An 11,005-nucleotide genomic window follows, 5' to 3' on the forward strand; every position below is an offset into this window, starting at 1 on the left:
TACATGTATCTTCAGCCCCAAGGGATGGGAAGGCACCAGCCATAGGAAGAACTAGACAAAGTGCAATTCAGGCCTAAGCTAAGGCCCATGCAAAAGCCTTGAGGAGGGCAAAGAGTTGGGTGTGGCTGAGGACAAAGAGAAGGCCAGCATGGCAGGAGCAGAGTTGGGGTTCTTCCACCCAGTGGGGACAAAACCCAACCCCAGAAATAGGAAAGGGGATAGAGACATCTGGCAACTGTCTCACATTACATAGAAATACTGTATCTTTTTTATTCTGCTCACAATGGGTAAGAGTGAAACGAGAGGAGGTCTACATGCAAGAGAATGAAACTGTATTATTGTTTAACCCCATACACAAAAGTAAACTCGAAATGGATCAAAGACCTGAATGTAAGTCATGAAACCATAAAACTCAAAGAAGAAAACATAGACAAAAATCTCTTGAATATAAACATGAGCAACTTTGTCCTGAACACATATCCTTGGGCCAGGGAAACAAAAGCAAAAATGAATAAATGGGACTACATCAAACTAAAAAGCTTCTGTAGAGCAAAGGACACCATCAGCAGAACCAAAAGGCATCCTACAGTATGGGAGAATATATTCATAAACAACTTATCCAATAAAAGGTTAACAACCAAAATATATGAAGAGCTCACACATCTCAACACCCAAAAAACAAATAACCTCACTAAAAAATGGGTGGAGGATCTGAACAGACACTTCTCCAAAGAAAAAATTCAAATGGCCAACAGGCACATGAAAAGATTCACCACATTGCTAATCATCAGGGAAACGCAAATTAAAACCACAATGAGGTATAACCACACCAGTTAGGATAGCCAATATCCAAAAGACAACAAATGCTGGCAAGAATGCAGAGAAAGGGAAACCCTCCTCAAATGTTGGTGGGACTGTAAATTAGTTCAACCATTGTGGAAAGCAATATGGAGGTTCCTCAAAAAACCAAAAATAGAAATACCATTTGCCCAGGAATTCCACTCCTAGGAATTTATCCAAAGAAAACAAGATCCCTGATTCAAAAAGACATATGCACCCCTATGTTTATCACTGCACTATTTACAATAGCCAAGATATGGAAGTAACCGAAGTGTCCATCAATAGATAAATGGATAAAGAAGATATGGTATGTATACACAATGGAGTACTATTCAGCCATAAGAAGAAAAATTCTACCATTTGCAACAACATGAATGAAGCTAGAGGGTATTATGCTCAGTGAAATAAGCCAGGTGGAAAAATACAAGTACCAAATGACTTCACTCATTTGTGGAGTGTAACAACAAAGCAAAACTGAAGGAACAAAACAGCAGCAGACTCACAGACTCCAAGAAGGGACTATCGGTTACCAAAGGGGAGGGGGGTGGGAGAGAGTGGGTGGGAAGGGAGAGTTGAAGGGGATTAAGGGGCATTATAATTAGCACACACAATACAGGCGAGTCACAGGGAAGGCAGTACAGCCTGAAGGAGACAAATAATAACTCTATGGCATCTTACTATGCTGATGGACAGTGATTACAATGGGGGCGGGGGTGAGGACTTGATAATATGAGTGAATGTTGAAACCACATGCTGCTCATGTGAAATATTTTTAAGATTGTAAATCACTGATAACTTAATTTTTAAAAAAAGAAGAAAAGAGAGGAGTCAGAGGCCAGGTTCCAGCCAAGGAACACTGTACTGACCATAGCAAGGAGAGCAGATTCATTCTCAGTGCTATGGAAGCCACCAGGGGTGCCATGAGTTGATTTCTATCTTAAGAAAATCCCTCTTGACAGTTGTGAGGAGAATGAATTGACAGAAGAGGCAAGGATCTCCACAGCACAGGTAGGGGGACCAGTTGGGGCTACAGTAGCGGCCAGGTGAGAAAGGATGGTGGCTCAATGGTGGTAGTACCAGTGGAGAGAGGACATATTTGAGAAGCATTCTGGAGGTAAAGTCAACAGACCTTTCAGAGGGATTGGATGTTGGGTAAAGAGAAAGGAAGAATTCAAGGAAATGCCAGACTCTGGTTACAAACTGGGAAGGAGGTGCCATTTATTGGACAGGATAGACTAAGGAATGAGAGGTGGGTTGGGACCAAGAGTTTCCTTTTAGACATGTTAACTTTGAAATACTGGTGGGTTGGGATGAGACATTCTCCAGTGGGGATGTCACATAGACTCTGGGATAACAGGATTCTGGAAGTCTTTGTGAAGGGGAAAGTACTAAAGAAATAACCTGCTTCCTACTAATGCCTAACATGTTACCCCAAAACTTGGCAGCTGAAAACAAACATTTTATTTTGATCATGCTTTTATGGGTTGGGAAGAGCACAACTGAGCAGTTCTTGCTTGGAATTTCTTACAGCAGCAGTCAAGATGCTGGCTTGGGTTGCCATTGTCTGAAGCCTCAACTGGGCTGAATGTCCAAGACCATCCAGTCTTGTGGCTGGCCGCTGGTGCTGGCTGTGGCCTGGGAGCTTCACTGTACTGGCAGCTGGAGCAACTGGACATGGCCTCTCCTGCACTGTGGTCTCAGGGTGTTTAGACCTCTTACCTGCTGCTGGCTTCCCCCAGAGTGCATGTCCCAAATAGAGGTGGTGGAGCTAGCTGGTCTTCTTTGATCCAGCCTTGGAAGTCACACAGTGTCACTTCTGCCTTCCTCTATTGGTTGAAGTCATACATGCTGTGGATAAAATTAAATTTCCTGTGACCAGGATTCTCACCTGGCCCTGGTTGGCTAGCTCACTACACACATGTGGTCAATATGTTGCTATTGACTATATAAAGAGCTCCTCCTAGTACTCTGGGTGACATGGTGGCATGGCTGCAAGGCTGCAGGAGAGCAGTGCAGAGCCTGGAGTAGTGGCAGTACTGAGGACAGAGGCCCAGAGGACAGCTGTGCAGGCAGGTCCAGAGGTTGGCTGTGAGGGCAGAAAGGCCCAGAGGACAACTGTGTGGGCAGAGAGGCCCAGAGGCAGAGACTGGCTTGCTTCATGCAGACACTCTGAGTGGATGGGATTTTAGTGGTTGACCTGCCACCATGGAAATAAAGTTGGGTATAACCCTTTCACCCCAAGAATGTTCTACTGTCGTTTCTTTGGTCACACTGAATCCATAGTGAACTTGCCTGGGGCTGAAATCCATTGGCAAGACAATTGGGATAGTTGGCAAGATTCATTGGTGACCAAGGAAAAAGAACAGGTTGCCCTCATGGAAGTGTTACAGAAAATACTGAAAAAAACCTGGACTAGATCACTAACGGAAGAACCAAGCAGCACTCAAAGGTTTTGGAGTTTTGAGGCTTTATTTCACACCAGTGGGCTCAGAGGGGAGTAATCTCCCAAAAGTCTGAGCCCCTAACAAAGGCAAAGGGAGTAATATATATCTTTCTACTTCTGTATCTGTAACATTCCTACGTTCACAGCAAGCGAGCAGGAAAGGGGGAGTGAGTTTAGGGAGTGAACCTAGGGAGTGGGTGCTCAGCAGAGCGGGGGGTGCTCAGAGAGGGAAGTTAAAGGAGTTTCTGTTGTCTTTGCTAAGAAGAGCAGCAGAAAGGAGCCACCTGGACTAGATTGCTGTCCTTGTAAGTTTTTCCCTATCCCCCCTCTGATGCCTCTTTAAACTTCATTTTAGGGGGCATCATCTCTTTGGCTTATGATAGGGTCATAACGGCTCTGCATATACATGAGCTGTACGGAAGAAATGCGTTCCCTGAGAAAGTTAATGAGCTCATTAAAGATGCACGGTATCACTAATAGTTTAAGGAGTAACAACCGCTGGCCCAGCAAGGCCAGTTAAAAGAGTTGTTAGCCCATGTAAGAGAATGAAACTGGATCACTGTCTAACCCCATACATAAAAGTAAACTCCAAATGGATCAAAGACCTGAATGTAAGTCATGAAATCATAAAACTCTTAGAAGAAAACATAGGCAAAAATCTCATGGACATAAACATAAGTGACTTCTTCATGAACATATGTCCCTGGGCAAGGAAAACAAAGGCAAAACTGAACAAGTGGTACTATATCAAGCTAAAAAGCTTCTGTACAGCAAAGGACACCATCAATAGAACAAAAAGGTATCCTACAGTATGGGAGAATATATTCATAAATGACAGATCTGATAAAGGATTGACATCCAAAATATATAAAGAGCTCACACACCTCAACAAACAAAAAGCAAATAATCCAATTAAAAAATGGGCAGAGGAGCTGAATAGACAGTTCTCTAAAGAAATCCAGATGGCCAACAGGCACATGAAAAGATGCTCCACATCGCTAATCATCAGGGAAATGCAAATTAAAACCACAATGAGATATGACCTCACACCAGTAAGGATGGCCAGCATTGAAAAGATTTAGAACAACAAATGCCGGCAAGGACACAGAGAAAGGGGAACCCTCCTACGCTGCTGGTGGGAATGTAAACTGCATCAACCATTGTGGAAAGCAATATGGAGGTTTCTCAAAAAACTGAAAATAGAAATACCATTTGACCAGGGAATCCCACTCCTTGGAATTTACCCAAAGAATACAACTTCCCAGATTCAAGAAGGCATATGCACCCCTATGTTTATTGCAACACTTTTTACAATAGCCAAGATATGGAAGCAACCTAAGTGTCCATCAGTAGATGAATGGATAAAGAAGATGTGGTACATATACACAATGAAATACTATTCAGCCATAAGAAAGAAAGAAATCCTACCATTCGCAACAACATGGATGGAGCTAGAGGACATTATGCTCAGTGAAATAAGCCAGGCAGAGAAAGACAAGTGCCAAATGATTTCCCTCATTTGTGGAGTATAACAATGAAGCAAAACTGAAGGAACAAAATAGCAGCAGACTCAGAGACTCCAATAAGGAACTAGTGGTTACCAAAGGGGAGGGGTGTGGGAGGGTGGGTGGAGATGGAGGGAGAAGGGGACTGAGGGGTATTATGTTTAGTACACATGGTGTGGGGGATCATGGGGAAAACAGTGTAGCACAGAGAAGGCAAATAGTGAATCTGTCCCATCTTACTACACTGACGAACAGTGACTGCATTGCGGTATGCGTGGGGACTTGATAATATGGGTAAATGTAGTAACCACATTGTTTTTTCATGTGAAACCTTCATAAGAGTGTATATCAATAATATCTTAATAAAAATTTGTAAATTATTATTATTACTATTACTACTATTGTTCTTACTAACACTCTGTTGGATACTCACCACATGCCAGGTGCCATTCTAAACACTTCGCGTGTATTAACATCTGAGACAGGTACTATGAACATCTCCATTTCACAGGTGAGGAAACGGAGGCATGGAGATGTTTAGCAACGTGCCCCAAACCGCATAGCTGGGCTCCCTCTCTGCACCTGGAGAGAATGAATATACAAATGGACATTGGCCAAACCGTAGTGACAATGTAACTCTGACCCACAGCCTCTGCTGCAATCAGCCCTGGAAGGCAAACCACACCCTCTGCAGCAACAGACCCGAAACACTCCGCACTGCCTGGTCAATGACTGCCAGTTTCCCTATTGCCCTCTCCTCCCTCCTCCACCCCGTCCAACTACTGACAACCAATCACATAATACTCCCCGCCCCCTTCTGGTTAGCCCACCTCCGCTTTCCCTTCCTACCAGCTTCCAGTTGAGGCACACCTGAAGCCTTCCGTGTCCTCACTGTAAAGCTCTCCCACTGCCTCTCTATGAGTCTTTGCCAAATTACTAGCGACGGTGGCTGACTCCCTCACTATCGCAAACTCTGATAGAATCGCATCAGTTTGTTCACATTTGAGTGGCCTTTGTTTATGTCTACAACCTCACTCCCCATTGACTTTCTGTCCAGATACAGGCTGGGTTGGGACGGGGAAATATTCTCAGAAGAGCCGCAGGCAGGTGGAAGGAACCCATGGGGATGCGGGTGAGGGCAGCTGCATTTCTACCAGGCTAGTTCTGGCCCCCAGGTTGTTCTGTAGCCACTGGAGGGTTCTATTGATTTTCTGTCCAGCTAGTGAGCCTTTCCCTGCTCCCTCTCCAGGTCACTGGGCTTCAGGTCCCTGCCTTACCTCATTTTTCAGTCCCCTTTGCAGAGGGAGGGAGGGAACTGCCCTGAGTGCCTACTGTGGGCTGGGTCCAAACTAGTCTCTTTACCTGTTTCAGTTAATCCTAAATAATCCTGTGAGGCAAGTCCATCTTTCCACAGCCTTGAGATACACTGGGCTTCAGCTGTGTGTCCAAAGTCCAAACCCCCACACAATGCCTCAGCTTCCTGTCTGTAAAACAAGAGGGAGACTGGATGAGATCAGTGCCTCTAGGAAGCTGGGGAAGCCCCTTAGAGCAGAACAGGAACCAAGGACCCCCATATTCCTGCTTCAGAAGGGCAGCAGCCTCAGGCCTGCCACTCATATATTTAGGGTGCACTTGAGATTTAGCTATGTTTATAAGGGTTGGGGGGCTTTGTGTACATTGCCGCACTAATAGGGACCATAGGGTCTCAGCAACGGGGGTGAGTAGAAGTCTCCATGGCACATAACAGTATCTTTGGACCCAATACCAGTCACTGCTCCTTTGTCCTTGCTGCCAAAGCCACAATTTTGTTCCTTTCTTTTCTGAGATGGCTTGTGGAGCAGGGGAGAGGAGTCACTAAATCTTGATTAGTGAGAATGAATCGTGATAATCCCAGTCTCCTTGTCAGTTTAAGAAGGATTGACCAATGAAATATGAGAATCTACTAGTGGCTTCTGGAAGGTTTCCTAACTCTTCAAAAAAGGCACAAAACAGGAATGTTCCTTCTCTCAGCCTCTTAAGAGATCCTCAGCATAATGGCTGGAGCTGTGGCAACCACTTGGGACCATAAGAGTAATCATTTTAGAGAATCAAGCTTGCGCACCAGCAGAGTAGAAAGATGGAGAGAAACTGGGTCCATGGTGACATCACTGAGCTTTGGAATTGACTACTTGGGCATCATTTAAGCCTCTTTTAGTAGGCTTTTCCATCCCTTGCAGCCAAAAGTGTAAGATAAATTCCAATAAATTCTAACCGAAGTAAGCAGGCGAAGAGAGGCCACAAAGGGCCAGGTAGTTTATTTGAATGCACCCCCGGGTGATGTTCCGTGGTCTGAAACACAGGACAGGGAAGTCACACCCAACAGGGCAGGCAGCAAGTTTTTAAAGAAGGCAGGGGGAGGGAGGGCAAAGGTGTACAGGGGCATGAGGATTGGCTCATCTAGGGTACATGGGGGTCTCTTATTGGCCTTTAGCCAGGTACTGGAAAGTTACCACTAATCCTTTAGCTTGGGGGAAGGGCTCTAGTTAGGAGGGTTATCCGATCAGGCTCTGGAATGTTGTCAGACCAGAGCCTGTTGGTCTCTTTGCCTCCTTTGGTGAGGCCTGAGCTTATCCATCAGGCTCACCCCTTACCCTGATGCCTGCAGCCTAACAAAAAGCACCTTAGCTGGCTTAGCACTCCATTTCTAGTTTGTGGTTAACATGGTCTTGTCCTAAATCTTGAGAACGCATGACTAAAACATTAAGATACTATATCCCTACCGGAGCTTGAATTGAACCTATCACCCAACAGCATCTGTTAGAGCAAGATCCAGGATACCTGCCTGGTTCTCAGTCTCCAACCAATCCCTTTCTTTTCCTTATTGAAGGGTCCCCACCAGTAAGATGGCAAACTTCCGGCTTCTTTTCGGGGTCCTCAGTTCCCGCCGGCACCACCTGAAGCCCAATCACCTCTCGCCCCCCTCCCAATCCCAGCACCTAGCCAACAGCCACCAGCCCCGTAGAAGTGACACGTCAATCAATTCATGCCCCCTCCTATATAACCCAGCACCTTTCCCTAATAAAGCGGAACTCTCCGGTGAATTGCTGCTATGTGTCGCTCCTTTCCTTTCATTGGTGCCGAAACCCAGGAGACGGGACACCCCAACTGGGCCCCGTCTTCCCCCGACACCAGCAGCAGCTTGCCCTCGTCCTCTTTTTCCGGCGCTGGCTCATCACACTCACCACTCCTCTCTGGCCTTTAGGTAAGTTTTCCCCCCCGGAGTGGGCCACTCTTCCCCGAGCTATCGCAGTGCCATTGACCGTGATCGTCCGGCAAGGCCCTGACGCTCGGGGATGAGGACGGAACGCTCCCCGCCTCAGGCCTTCACGGCTGTGGCGGACCCTCAGGCCCCTCCTCCAAAAGCCATAAATCCCTGCCTCAAGCCTTTACGGCTGCGGCGGACGCTCAGGCCCCTCCTCCGACAGTCAAACGCATTCACCATCCCTTCCATCAGTGCTGAAAGTTTTTAAGCAAAATTTCCCCGGAGTGGGCCACTCTTCCCCGAGCTATCGCAGTACCATTGACCGTCATCGTCCGGCAAGGCCCTGACGCTAGGGGATGAGGAGGGAACTCTCCCAGCCTCAGGCCTTCACGGCTGCGGCGGACCCTCAGGCCCCTCCCCAAACAGCCATAAATCCCCGCCTCAAGCCTTTACGGCTGAGGCGGATGCTCAAACCCCTCCTCCTACAGTCATAAAACCCCACCTCAGGCCTTCACGGCTGCGGTTGACTCTCAGGCACCCCCCTCCAACAGCCATAAACGAGGTGACTCCTTTGTGGATGAGAACGCTCCCTTTCCCCTCCCTCCTCCTTCTGCTCCGTCTGCCGAAAACGCCTAGCGCTAGATACCTCGTGACTCCGGCACTCTGCCTTCTTAGGGAAGTCTGGGTGACGACCCACACTTCCCAAGAAATTCCGACTCGTATACGAGTTTCCGCAGACCACGAAGGATCATCGGGGACGCCCTTTGTCTCCTTGTGGTCCGAGGAACTCCGTTCGTCTTCCCGTTTGTCTCCTTCTCTGTCCTTTAGCCATGGGAGCCTCCTCATCCCTCCCTGAAAGTTCACCTCTTGAATGCTTGCTTAAGCATCTGGCTAACCTCTCCCTGACGCCTGATATAAAACCAAAACTTCTCCGTAAATATTGCTCCCAAGATTGGCCGACATACCCCCCTAGACAATAACAAGCAATGGCCTGCAGGGGGAACTCTTGATCCTAACATCACTCGCGATCTTTTTAACTACTGCCAGCGCCTGAAAAAATGGAAGGAGATTCCCTATATCGAAGCTTTCTGCCTCCTCCTCTCCCCGCCCCCTCCCAAGTTCTCCTAGCCTGCAAGCCGCCGCCCCCGCAGAAGCCTCCTGTTCACTCCCTTCCCCTTCTTCTCCTACAACAGCCCCACTCCCTTCCTCCCCAACCATCTCCTCCCCCATCTCACCTCCTCCACCTTCATTCCCTGCAGATTAAGCCTGAGCCTTTCAGCCCCCCTTTAACTAAGTCCCAGGGGCCTCCTCCGTCTTTGCCCTCATCACCTGTTTCTCCCCTGTTAGGGACCACCTTTGTCTTCTCACATGTTTGTAGAGAGAATGGGAAAGCACCTCCCCCCATGTCTGAACGCAGCATGGGAAAGCACAAGCTAGAGAACAACCGGTGCAGTCCTTAGAAGTTATCTGTCCACAAAAACATATCTTGCCAAGACTCCTCACTCTGAAAATAGGGAGACCTTGAAGATGTGTAGAAACACCGCCCCTGCTTCTAGCTATGCCCTTCCCCCACTTGCCGATGTGGCAGGAATAGAAAACAACACATTCCATAAGCAATTAACTGGAGCCCTGCTGTAGCTCAGTAGAGCATGGGACTCTTAACCTCAGAGTCATGAGTTCAAGCCCAACTAAAGCAGCAGAGGCAAGCAGCTGGGCTGCTAGCTGGCGACATGTGGGTCTGATTCTATCCTTCTTTATTTTCTTTGCCCCCCTTCTGCACTTCAGCACCTGCTCGACTAGGCACGGCTAGACCGCGTCACTCCCTCACAGACTGAGCCAGAACCCTTCAGTCCCCCTCAGACTCAGTCCCGAGAGCCTCCCAAAATTATCGCCCCCCTCCGGGAGGTAGCAGGATCCGAAGGCATTGTGCGTGTTCACGTCCCTTTCTCCTTAAGAGATTTAGCCTAACTAGAGAAACGCCTAAGTTCCTTTTCCACTGATCCCATGACATACATAAGGGAGTTTCAATAGACCCTCCAGTCTTACAGCCTCACACATCATGACATTTTCATGCTCCTGGCCAATACTGTCCTCCCTGAAGAGCGTAGACGAGTTTAGGACTTCGCCCAAATGCAGGCTACTGAAACCCACAGGACTGACCCCACCTATCCCCCTGGCCCCACTGCTGTCCCCAAACAAGACCCACACTGAAATTATAACACCGCCATGAGTCTCCGCTCTTGAGGTATTTTTGCATCCTGCTTAATAGCAGGTCTGAAAAAGGGCAGCTTGTAAAGTCGTCAATTTTCAAAAGCTCCAAGACATAATTCAAAAGAGAGATGAAATCCCCTCCGAGTTCTTAGACAGACTCACTCAAGCCCTATTACAGTATACCAGCCTGGACCCAGAAACACCTGAAGGAAGACATGTCCTTATGACATACTTCCTAGCTCAAGGCTACCCCGACATTAAAGCTAAACTCAAAAAGTTAGAACAGGGCCCCGCTACCCCACAGACTGAGATCCTAACAGTGGCCTTTAAAGTCTTCCATAAGCGGGAGGAGGAGAAAGAATGCCGTAAACAAAAGGCTGATCAGGCCAATTTCCAGATGTTGGCCCAGCTGATAAAACCACAACCTGGGCGCCCCTCTACAAACAAGCCCCCCCAAGAGCTTGTTTCAAGTGCAGAAAAGAGGGACATTGGTCAAGGGCGTGCCCCTCCCCCAGATCTCCTACCACCCCATGCCCCAGATGCCACAAAAAGGGCCACTGGGGGTCTAATTGCCCAACCACCCGAAGGGGAGGCTGGACGAACAAACCCATCCTAAGCCCGCCGTAGTGGGGCTGGCAGAAGAAGATTGATGGGGCCCGGGGGCTTCTCACCTGACCATTTCCATCACCACAGGAGCCCAGGGTTACTTTAACAGTAGACGGTCACCCCATCTCCTTCCTCCTAGATACAGGAGCCACCTTCTCA

At 47.8% G+C, this 11,005-nt stretch overlaps 1 long non-coding RNA gene across 2 annotated transcripts; it reads right to left on the reverse strand.

Moving 5' to 3' along the window:
• Positions 1-2,033: 2,033 nt before the first annotated feature.
• Positions 2,034-8,892, reverse strand: LOC108395958 (uncharacterized). Of its 2 annotated transcripts, none has more exons than XR_012122693.1 (4): positions 8,676-8,892; positions 6,151-6,272; positions 5,222-5,370; positions 2,034-2,688 (listed from the first exon to the last, which is right to left on the reverse strand). It is a non-coding gene; the product is annotated as an uncharacterized lncRNA (long non-coding RNA). The 2 variants fall into 2 exon arrangements; XR_012122692.1 differs by lacking the exon at positions 8,676-8,892 and adding an exon at positions 8,010-8,154.
• Positions 8,893-11,005: the final 2,113 nt, after the last annotated feature.

This window comes from Manis javanica, chromosome 11 (genome assembly GCF_040802235.1).
Source record: "Manis javanica isolate MJ-LG chromosome 11, MJ_LKY, whole genome shotgun sequence".
Classification (NCBI taxonomy): Eukaryota; Metazoa; Chordata; class Mammalia; order Pholidota; family Manidae; genus Manis; species Manis javanica.